An 11,603-nucleotide genomic window follows, 5' to 3' on the forward strand; every position below is an offset into this window, starting at 1 on the left:
TATTGACTTTTATTGTTAAATATTTAATTCTATTTTTATCAATTTAAATAGTCACAGATGCACAAGATTATGGGTTTTTAAGCTCATTTTTATCTATTTAAATTTTCATTGTTGTGGGAAGTTCTGGAGGGGTCAGAGGATATGGGAAGGTCAGACAATAATTAATAATGAAGTAGATGCTGAGATTCAAAAAGTTACACTTTATAATTGTGATGGAATAGGGACTGTCGGTGTGGGGGATGGGAGAGCTGGGGATGTCTTTAGGTGAGGGAAAGGATCTTTAAGCCTGTAACCTGAGCCAGGTAGGGGGGAGGGGTTAGCACCTTGGCCGGGGAAGCTGGACAAAGGAATCGGCCGGCGGGAGGAGGGGCAGTTCAGTTTGGGTTTGGGGCTGTGGGGCGGAATTCAGGGTATCCTAAGCTGGGATCCAAGCACCCTGAAAGCCCAGAAGGACTCGATTGAGGGGTATTGACTGTGCCTACAGGCTCTGCTGTAACCTGCATTCCTGCTGTCCAATAAACTTGCTGTTTTACTGGCTGGCCAAGAGTCACTGTGGTTCCCAGGAAGAGGGGTGCAGGGCCGGACTCCCCCACACTCCGTGACATCTGGTGGCAGCGGTGGGAGATACTGCACCCCGTGGACAGCGCTTCCTGCAGTAAGTGACTGGGGAGCAGTAAAACGAAGGGACGATTTTAGGGGTGATTAAACCCTGGGAGCGTGTGCCCAGTGAGAAGGACTTTGCAGTAACAGGGTCCCCCGGGGGATTGCAGTGAGCAGTCCCAGGGGCGGAGGAGTCTGCAGCTCGACCCTGGCAGAGAGGTGGTGACCTCAAGAAGGGCTGGTGCACTAGGGGTCCCCCTGGAAACCGTGGGGAGCGGCGAGCACCCCGGGCTGTGAGTGGCCAGCAGGAAGATGTATGCCAAGCGGCGCAAGTGTGACCTGGTGGAGCTGTGCAAGCAAAGGGGGCTGCACAGTGGGAGGCTCACCAAGGACCAGCTGATTGCCCAGCTGGAGGAGGGAGACCGCTTGAATGAACGGAGCCCTATCTCTGAGGGAAGCAGACTGGCAGATGCAGCGCAGGCACCAGTGTCTGTCCCAGCTGGGAGTGGTCAGCCGGCGGCTGAGGGCTTCCCGAGACCCCTCCTTCCTAGGAGCACCTGTACGAGCAGTGCCCGTCCGACCTGAGGCTGTGGTTGATGGACCAGAAGCCAGAGAACCCGCAGCACGCAGGCCAGCTGGCAGACCAATTTGTGGACAGTCGGGCAGGGGATGGCAGGGAGGAGTCTCGAAGAAGCAGGCCTGCCTCAACGAAGAGAGAGAGTCACCATGGGACCTCCCAGCGGGGGCCTATGGAGAACCCCCCCAAAAGGGGAACATCCAGCATCAGGTCCCTCCAACCCACTCAAGGGGACCCACGAGACACGGGCTGCTATCACTGTGGCCAACGAGGCCACATATGGGCCCAGTGCCCCAAGCTCAGGGACAGACCAAGCAGACCCAACCTGCAGAGGGTTGACTGGGTAAAAACCCAGTCGGAGGAGGGGCTACATTCCCAGGAAAGGGGGGCTGGCAGCATACCACCTGTGAAGGAGGGAGGAGGTCCCCAGGTCAGCTCCTCTGGGGGGCTGGATGCTCCAGGCTCCGGGTTTTGGTTTACCGGGTGGGCGCGGGCTGCCCCTCCGGAAAGAGTGCATTGTTTCCCTGGAGGTAGATGGGAGGTCACTGGGTACCGGGACACGGGCGCAGAGGTGACACTTGCCCGGCCCGAGGTGGTGGCCTCAAATCGGATGGTGCCCGACACCTACCTGACCCTGATGGGCGTGGGCGGGATACCATTCAAGGTGCCCGTGGCGAGGGTACACCTGAAGTGGGGGGCCAAGGAGGGCCCCAAGGACGTGGGAGTATACCCACATTTGCCCACAGATGTGTTAATGGGAGGGGACCTCAAGGACTGGCCTAGTAACACCCAAAGTGCCCTGGTCATGACTCGTAGTCAGAGTCAGCAAAGGGCACTGCGCCCTGACAACGGGGAAGGTACTTGGTCCGAGGTGTAGGACCCTAACCTAGGGGGGGTGGGGGGGACGGAACGCCCAGGGGCCCAGCTCAGAAAGGCTGCAGCCTCAGACCCAGCCAGCAAGAGAGAGCAGATCCCTGTTCCAGCTGCTGAGTTCCAGGCTGAGTTGCAGAAAGATCCCTCCTTGCGGAAGCCCAGGGACCGGGCTGACCTTAGTGTGATACAGACCATGAGGAGAGGTTGCAAGGAGAGGTTCCTGTGGGAGAAGGGGTTCCTGTACCGAGAATGGGCTCCCCCAGGGGAAGTGGAGTAATGGGGGATCAGGAGGCAGCTGGTGGTTCCCCAGAAGTTTCGCCACAAGCTACTGTACCTGGCCCATGACATCCCTCTCACAGGGCACCAGGGAATCTGGCACACCAGGCAGAGGCTGCTACAGAACTTTTACTGGCCTGGGGTCTTTACCCATGTCCGACAGTACTGCCAATCCTGTGACCCCTGCCAGAGGGTGGGGAAGGCCCGGGACAAGGGGAAAGCGGCTTTGAGGCCTTTACCTATCATAGAAGAACCTTTCCAGAAGGTGGCCATGGACATAGTGGGACCTCTCAGCAAGACGACCCGGTCGGGGAAGAAATACCTCCTGGTGGTGGTGGATTTTGCCACTCGCTACCCCAAGGCGGTGGCTTTGTCCTCTATCGAAGCAGACACTGTGGCAGATGCGCTGCTGACAATTTTCAGCCGGGTGGGGTTCCCCAAGGAAGTCTTAACGGACCAGGGGTCCAACTTCATGTCGGCCCTGCTCCGGTGCTTGTGGGAAAAATGTGGGGTCTGGCATAACTGGGCCTCAGCGTATCACCCCTAGTCCAACGGGCTGGTGGAAAGTTTCAATGGGACGCTGAAGATGATGCTAAAAACATTTATGAACCAGCATCAGCAGGATTGGGACAAGTACTTACCTCACCTGCTGTTCGCGTACAGGGAGGTACCCCAGGAATCTACCGGGTTTTTGCCTTTCGAACTGTTGTATGGAAGGCGGGTAAGGGGGCCCCTAGACCTGATGAGGGACGAATGGGAGGGGAGGGCCACTCCCGAGGGAGAATCAGTGGTGGAGTATGTCCTGACCTTCCGGGAAAGACTGGCCGAGCTCATGAGCCTAGCCAGGGAGAATCTGGCCCAAGCCCGGAGGAAGCAGAAGGTCTGGTATGACCGCACGGCACGGGCCAGTGCCTTCGCCACCGGGGATCAGGTGATGGTTCTCATCCCCGTGAGGAAAAACAAACTCCAGGCCGCCTGGGAAGGGCCCTTCAAGGTTATCAAGCAACTGAATGAGGTAAACTATGCAGTGAAGCTGTCAAATCGGGCACATCACCGCCGGGTGTACCATGTGAACATGATGAAGCCATACTATGACAAGGGGAATGTGGTATTGGCCGTGTGTGGACATTGGGAGGGGCAGGGAGATGACCCCTTAGTGGATCTATTCCCTGGGACAAAACCTGGTTCCCCCCTGGAGGCAATTCCCCTCTCTGATCAGCTGACCCTGGCCCAGCACGCTGAGATCAGAGGGGGGCTGCATCTATACCGACAGCTGTTTTCCAACCAGCCTGGACGCACCAATTTGACTGTCCACCGGGTGGAGACCGGGTCACATCCTCCTATAAGATGCTCCCCTTTTCGGGTCACTGGTAAAACTGCCCAGGACCTAGAAACAGAGGTCAGGGACATGCTGGTTTTGGGGGTGATCCAGCCGTCTTCCAGCCCTTGGGCCTCGCCAGTGGTGCTGGTCCCCAAGAAGGATGGGTCAATCCGGTTCTGTGTGGACTATCGAAAGCTCAATGCCATCACCGTATCTGATGCCTACCCCATGCCCAGGCCTGACGAGCTCCTAGACAAGCTGGGAGGTGCTCGGTACCTCACCACCATGGATCTTACCAAGGGCTACTGGCAAGTACCGCTGGACGCAGATGCCAGGCTGAAATCGGCCTTTATCACCCCTCTGGGGCTCTACGAGTTCCTGACCCTGCCCTTCGGCCTCAAGGGAGCACCAGCCACCTTCCAGCGCCTGGTAGATCAGCTACTGAGGGGGATGGAGAGTTTTGCCGTGGCGTATATTGACGACATCTGCGTCTTCAACCAGACCTGGGAGGACCACGTGTCCCAGGTTAAACAAGTGCTGAACCAACTCCGGGAAGCTGGGTTAACCGTAAAGGCAGAGAAGTGCAAGGTGGGGATGGCTGAAGTATCTTACCTGGGCCATCGGGTGGGAAGCAGCTGCCTAAAGCCGGAAAGCCAAGGTGGAGGTGGTCAGAGACTGGCCCACTCCCCAAACCAAAAAGCAGGTCCAGGCCTTTATTGGGATGGCGGGGTACTGTCGAAGGTTCGTGCCACATTTTAGAGCCATAGCCAGCCCCATCACTGAGCTGTGCAAGAAGGGGAAGCCAGACAATGTGGTCTGGACCGAGGAGTGCCAGCAGGCTCTCCGGGCGCTGAAGGAGGCTCTGGTTAGTGGCCCAGTTCTGGCAAACCCAGATTTTGACAAGCCCTTTATGGTGTTCACTGACGCCTCAGACACGGGACTGGGGGCGGTGTTAATGCAGAAGGATGAAAAGGGGGAGAGACACCCCATCGTGTACCTGAGTAAGAAGTTGCTACCCCGGGAGCAGAACTACGCAGCCATCGAGAAGGAATGCCTGGCCATGGTGTGGGCCCTTAAGAAACTGGAGCCATATCTCTTTGGGCGACACTTCACCATGTACACCGACCACTCTCCCCTGACCTGGTTGCACCAGATGAAAGAAGCCAACGCCAAGCTCCTGAGGTGGAGCCTGCTCCTGCAGGACTATGACATGGACGTGGTCCATGTGAAGGGAAGTGCCAACCTGATAGCGGACACGTTGTCCCGGAGAGGGGGCCCTGAACTTCCCCAGGTCACTGGGCAGAGTGACCCCACTCAGTTCAGTCTTGAAGGGGGGAGAGATGTGATGGAGTAGGGACTGTCGGTGTGGGGGATGGGAGAGCTGGGGATGTCTTTAGGTGAGGGAAAGGATCTTTAAGCCTGTAACCTGAGCCAGGTAGGGGGGAGGGGTTAGCACCTTGGCCGGGGAAGCTGGACAAAGGAATCGGCCGGCGGGAGGAGGGGCAGTTCAGTTTGGGTTTGGGGCTGTGGGGCGGAATTCAGGGTATCCTAAGCTGGGATCCAAGTACCCTGAAAGCCCAGAAGGACTCGATTGAGGGGTATTGACTGTGCCTACAGGCTCTGCTGTAACCTGCATTCCTGTTGTCCAATAAACCTGCTGTTTTACTGGCTGGCCAAGAGTCACTGTGGTTCCCAGGAAGAGGAGTGCAGGGCCGGACTCCCCCACACTCCATGACAATAATGGTTAAATACAAATTGTCAACATCACATGTTTAGATATACAAAGTAAATATCTTTACATCAAACCCTAATAAGTTCTCAAGCAGCCTTTTTCTTATTTTGCCCATCTGTATTTTCGATTATTGTCAATGGAAATATTTTTTCAGCAGTATGTGCGTGTACTGTGAAATTGATGTTTACTGACATCTACCCAATAAAAATCTAATCCTTCCAAGTCTAGTTATAAGATGAGGGTGAACTGGACTGAAGATATTCAGGGCTGGTATACACTAAAAGTTAGATTGACCCAGCCATGTTGCTCAGGGATGTGAAAAATCCACCCCCCTGAGCAACGTAGGTAAGCCGATCTAAACCCTGGTGTAGACAATGTTAGGTTGACGAGAAATTCTTGGGGAGGTGGATTAACTACAGCAATGGGAGAACCGCTCCTGACTGTGGAAATAGTGTCTACACTGAAGTGCTACAGCAGCACAGCTGCAGCCATCAACCACAAAACCCTCAGCTACAAACACGCTGACCGGAGGAGATATCCATTGTCAGCAGGCACTTAATTAAGAAGCTTAAGTAACAACAACAAGACTCACATTTGCCTCTTTAGAAATCCAAGACCAATAAGATAGATGTCTGTCAATATGGGGTTTTTCTATAGTACTCTTTACTGTACTATCTAGGTGCTCCCCTGGTAAATTAAGTGTGCTTGGTGAAATATTCTGCTCTTGTCCTTTCTCTCAAATAATAAAGCATTGTTTGGGGAATGATATTACAGGTGAGGCTCGTAGCACCACCGGTTACTAAATTAGCCTGACATTTCTATTATAAGCAACTGAAAATAGGTTCCTATAATGTTGCCAAACTGGAAATGTTTGGGTTGAAATGTCTCATGCTGAATGTCTGCTTCTGGTTGAATTTTTTTGGAAATGTTCAGCCAAAACCATTCAGTCATTTCCAAGAATGAGACTAGGACATAATCTGTTGTTTTGCCCATGTTAAAACATTTCTGACAACCTTTCCTTTGAAAAGTGTTGGCCTGTCCGTGCTTTGAAGTGGGGGCTTGAAATTTGGAAGGGGGGTGGCCTTTGTGTCAGAGATGCACCTTTTGCTATTCCTGTGAAAATCCACTCAAATTTGGCCAAGTTATAAACCTCTGAAAACTCTCAGGTTGCACATGCTCAGTAGAGACGTTTTAGATTTAGAAGTTAAAATCTCCAACACATCCGTGAGCAGTGAGCATGCTCTACCCCCTCACAGCTCCTAGTGCTGACCAGACCGTGCATGCACCATTCTCACAGGGCAAGTGAACATGCTCCAGCCCCTCAGAGTTCTTATATTAGACCAGACTACACATGCACCATCCCCACAGAATGAGCACGCTCCCTCCATGCTAGGGATACAGGCACTAGTGTGCAGCTGGGCACCAGAACTGAAAGCAAAAAGCCAGTCTTTCCTGTGCTCCCAATTACCCCCCTGCTGACTCCCAGGCAGCCCAGACGGGTACTTGAACACAGTGGGGACAAGAGCCAGAGTTTGGAATTTGGAGGAGGAGACTAAGAGGAGTAGATCAGGGGAAGAAGCTAGGGAAGGCAGGGATACAGGTTGGATGAAAAGCCTGGGGAGGAATACTGGGACCCAATGGGGATAGGACACAGGAGAAGTGGAGAGGATGACGGGAAACCAGGGGAAGAGAGAGGCAGATTGGGGCATTGGGAGGAACCTGGGAATGGCTGAGCAAGGAGACGGGAGACAAGAAACCAGGGTGGTGGTAGTGGGACTGGGAATGGCTGGGCAAGACTAGGAAAAGTACCTGCTGAGAGATTGGGACTGAAAGAGGATACTGGAACAGGTAGTCCTGAGAGGTAGACTAGGACTTTCTAGCAAGGATATTAAGAATAGGATAAGCAGTCTAAGGAGCAGAGACTGGAAATAGGACAAAGAGCCAGGGTGGGGAAGAGACAGGACTGAGGCAGGGATAAGGTGGAGGGCGTGAGATAGAAGGGGTCAAGCAGGAGTGGAAATGGACAGAAGAATCTGTGCCCACTAGAGAACACACCCTTACAGAGCTTGGAATGGAACTGAAGATTCCGGAGTCTCACCATTTGTCTGTTGCCTGCCAATATCTTGAACCATGCTGGTAAAGTTATCCACTCTCCTCTAGTGCTGCTCTACCTAGAGGATGACAACATACTACTTCTACCAGTTACTCCATTAACTCAAGTGACAGAGGTCTGTGTGGTGGATCTCAAGGTTCCAGTGCTGCTGGTGACCCATGCGGTGGTCAATATAATGCCAGATTAGGAATTTATGTTTTTTCAGTTTGCTTTTCTAAAAAACTAAGAAATTATACCCCAAAAAAACAATGTGGAAAAAACATTATTAGGTTGCAAAAATTAGTAAATCTCAGGTTGGTTGTGCAATCTTAATTTGGCCCCCTTGTGTGTATGTGTTATAATACAGCCTTTATCCATCCAAGTGATCATCACATACTATTTTTCCCAGAGGACCCTGTCTCATTCAGTACACAAGATAGATGATGCTCTGGAGGTGAATCAGTGTTGTGTAGTGGAGGAGACTCTTGTCTGTAGGACACTGCTTCACTTGTTGCAGAAGTGGGAAAGTGTGTACTTAATGTGGTTCTGGGAGATGGCTGGCTTAAACCCACTCAGAGCTAAAGGCCCTTCCCCTCATTTTTGGGGGAGGGGGCCAGCGAACCTAGACCACAGGTAACAGCGAGGGACAACAAATGTAAAACCCAGGGATGGGAGTGAAGATCACAGGGTGAAAAATTAGGTAACCAGAAGGGGACACTAAGCAAAGAAGCCCTGACAGCGCCCACTGCTCCTCAAAGGCATCTAAGGAGTCACTGGATACTGCCCAGAGGAACTCTGCTTAGAGGCATGACGGAACAAAAGAACAGAAATAGGCCCTGCAGACGCCTAGCACCACTCTCATCCAGCTTCCTCCTCTTGGTGTGATGGATGGCTACTGATCAGGCTGAGACTACAACCCCCTCGCCTACCACTTCTGGCGATGACTCTCAAAAGTAATAATACAATTCTGCTTTGATACCAGTGGAGTAGAGAGATGACATACCCATGTGCGTACAGGTCCCTCTGTGTTCTGATACACATGAAGTCTCATGAACTTGGTAACAAATTTCTTTACACTATTTTTTAAATAATTAAAATAACAGATTAAAACTGTAATCAGAATTTTAACTCAGTTCCTTGATTTCGAGTTCCAGTAAAAACAATTCTCGTTAAAATGTAGGGCAATACCTTGCCTTTTTCTCCCCTTGTGAGATACAAACAAAATCTTTGCAGTTAAAAAAAATTTTTTCTTGCCTCTCTCCTAGGATTTCTGGAATATATACATTTCAGAAAATCGCTACTTATGTAAACTAATTGAGAGAAAGTTTGTGATACACCATTTCACTCTAGGCAAGTTACACTTTGATATGAAAAGATTGGAGAGGTGGGGAGCATTTATGCCCAATCCTACAATTAGCTCCGTGTGGGTGGACACCTACTGAAATAAATGTGACGCTGTACATGCAAAGAGCCAACTACATGGATTTGATTGAAGGCTCAGGGCTATATATTGCAGCAGATACTTCCTTAACTGCTTTTATGGATTTTAAATTAGCAATTGTTTTCTGTACACTGATTTTTTATTTATTTCATTGAACTCCTGTTGTGCAGTATGTTTGCTTCAATGGTCTGCTGATTTTATAGGAATTAATGTTTATTTCAGCAAAGGAATGTCTGACCAGATAGTCTAATTAAATTGTCCTTCACCACCCTGGCTGTCTGCCTGAGAGCTCCAATGCAGAGCTGATAGAACTCACGGCTGTAAATTAATGTAAGAGCAAACATTCATTTACAAAAAATATTTCCAGTCCAGGGGCTCGATCCTGTAATCCCTTACTGATGGATATTATTGTTTACACTGGGAGCAGTCCTACTGAGTCAATAGGCTGACCTCAGTGGATTTGGGCCCATTCTTCTGCATGTTTTGAAATGAAGCAAACCCCTTTCTGTAAGTGGTAGCACAAAACGATTCCCCTGCAGCTCAGGCTCACCCAGCATCACCTACAGAGCTCTTGATGCTAATGAGAAGAGGTGATCCCAGCAGATTGCATGCATCTCACGGGAACTTAGGTGGGAGCCTCCTGGTGGGGCATGACCCTCCCCTGTCCCAAAATGGGGCCAGGCAACAGAGAATAGAGCTCCCCATTCAGCGCCCTTGGACTTTTCTCCTATTCTCGTGTTCAGAGCATGCAGAAACGATGTGTGGGGTGGGAGGCAGATGGGCTCATGTGCACCCGGTCTGCCAGGGTTAATATCCACTGGAGACACCTGACTCACCCCAGGGCACAGAGCAAAGGCTGGGGGCGGGCTGCTGTATGAGACTCACGCCAACTTCACCCCTCCTCACAGACACGTGGGCACAGCAAAACGGCTGCAGAACTTCCCCTGGGCAGGCAGGCAGGGCTCCCTCGACGGGCTGCAGCGCTTACACCTGCTCTGGGCAGCATCCACAGGGCCAGGGCCGGGCTCCAGGCCCCAGCACACCAAGCGCGTGCTTGGGGCCGCATGCCGCTGGGGGCGCTCTGCCGGTCGCCGGGAGAGCAGCGGGCAGGCTGGAGGGTCCGCTGGTCCCGCGGCTCTGGTGGACCCCTCCCGCAGACGTGCCTGCGGAGTGTCCGCTGGCGCCGAAATGTCTAGAGCCGCCCCTGCACAGGGCCTCTCCCCCACCTCCCCTCCCTCAGCACACAGCTGCCAGCTGCCTCCAGCGCTCACTGCCGCGTCTGCCCCCGTCCCCTGCACAGCAGCCCCTCCCCCAGTACACAGCAGGCTCTGGGCTTTTACTGCCGGCGTCTACAGCTCCGCCCCCGCCGGTGCTGGGCTCTCCACATTGCGCACCAGCCCCTCCCCGCCTGGCTACCCCAGAAAGCCACCCGGGAGCCGCAGCTCTCTCCTCCAGGCACTGGCTCCCTTACCTGCCCTGAGCTCTCCTGAGCCCCGGCTGCAGCAGCCTTTCCCTTGGGTCCTAAAGCGTCTCCTGCTGCCAAGGAGGGAGTTTCCAAGCTTGCAGGCGCAGTGGGCTGTAAACCTCAGCAGTGGCTCTTTCAGAGCAGCCTCCAGCTGCTACTGCCTAGTGTCGTAAAACGGGTCAGCAGGACGCTGCATTATACAGCCAGGACCCTGACATTGTGCCCGTCCCCCTCTCTGCAGTCCCGGGTCCGCGCGGGGAGCTGCCAAGCTCTGCAGCAGCCTGGAGCCGTTGAGCTGCGGCGGTAGCTACAGCAACTGTAAACAGCAAGTGCGGCCCCAGGCAAGGGAAGCGTTGTCCCGTCTCTCTGTCCCTGCCTCCCGTGGCCCTTCAGTGAGAGCCCGCCCTGAGGACGGTGGTTCAGGAACTCACCAGCGGGGCAGGAGCGAGGGAGCTGCCCGGGGGAGCGCCTCAACAGCCGCCTTGCACACCGGCCCCACGTGTCTCCAGAAGCGCTGCCCAGAGCCCCTGGAAGAGGCTGCACAGCGCCAGGCACCGATCCCTGCTGGCGGCACCAGCGCAAATCCCGAGGCGGAGCATCTCACTGCCCTTGGTAACAGCTGTTGAGCCCTACAGTCCCTTCACCTCCCCACGCATTGAGGGAGTGGAGTGGGCTGCGGGACAGGGGATGCTGCACATGGGTATGTGATGCTGCCCAGTTAGATGCAGTTTAACAGGCTGAAAACTGAAGTCCGGTCTGCTCTGGGTGCATACTGAAGATCAATGGAAATACGCATAAGGGGCAAAGGTCCAGGTGCAAGCTAAATTTTCCCTTCTTGTAAGTGCACTGTGAGCTTTATGAACCACTTTGAACCAGAGTTCCTGATGATTAAGGATACCATTTAGTCATGGAGGTCGTGGCAGGCACTGACTCTCTGACTTTATCAGATCTCTGTGATGTTTTCAGCTTCAGCTGTCAGCTGCTAGAGCCAGGTCCCACTCCCCACACTGGGGCCTGCTGTCCTGGCCTGTTAGAAGTCAGGGGACACAGGAGCGCTTCTTGGCACGCATGGGGCAGGGACTTATGGGGGGGGGGGCAGTGACAAGCGATCTATCTAGTCCCTTCCTGTGATCCACTGGTGGGTCAGGCCTCACTGTTTGGGAATTACGACTCTACAGAATGTTCACCTAAAAATAATGTCATTTGCAGTAACTACTCAGCTAGCA

At 53.2% G+C, this 11,603-nt stretch overlaps 1 protein-coding gene across 5 annotated transcripts in view; it reads right to left on the minus strand.

Moving 5' to 3' along the window:
- Positions 1–10,864, minus strand: part of LOC127048926 (centromere protein J-like) — an 82,185-nt gene extending 71,321 nt beyond the window's left edge. For all 5 annotated transcript variants that reach the window (XR_007773826.1, XM_050949031.1, XM_050949030.1 and 2 more), the window contains exon 1: positions 10,384–10,864. The gene's annotated coding sequence lies outside the window, so the exon portion shown is untranslated. The remainder of the gene's footprint in view (positions 1–10,383) is intronic.
- Positions 10,865–11,603: the final 739 nt, after the last annotated feature.

Source organism: Gopherus flavomarginatus, chromosome 4 (genome assembly GCF_025201925.1).
Source record: "Gopherus flavomarginatus isolate rGopFla2 chromosome 4, rGopFla2.mat.asm, whole genome shotgun sequence".
NCBI classification, from domain to species: domain Eukaryota; kingdom Metazoa; phylum Chordata; order Testudines; family Testudinidae; genus Gopherus; species Gopherus flavomarginatus.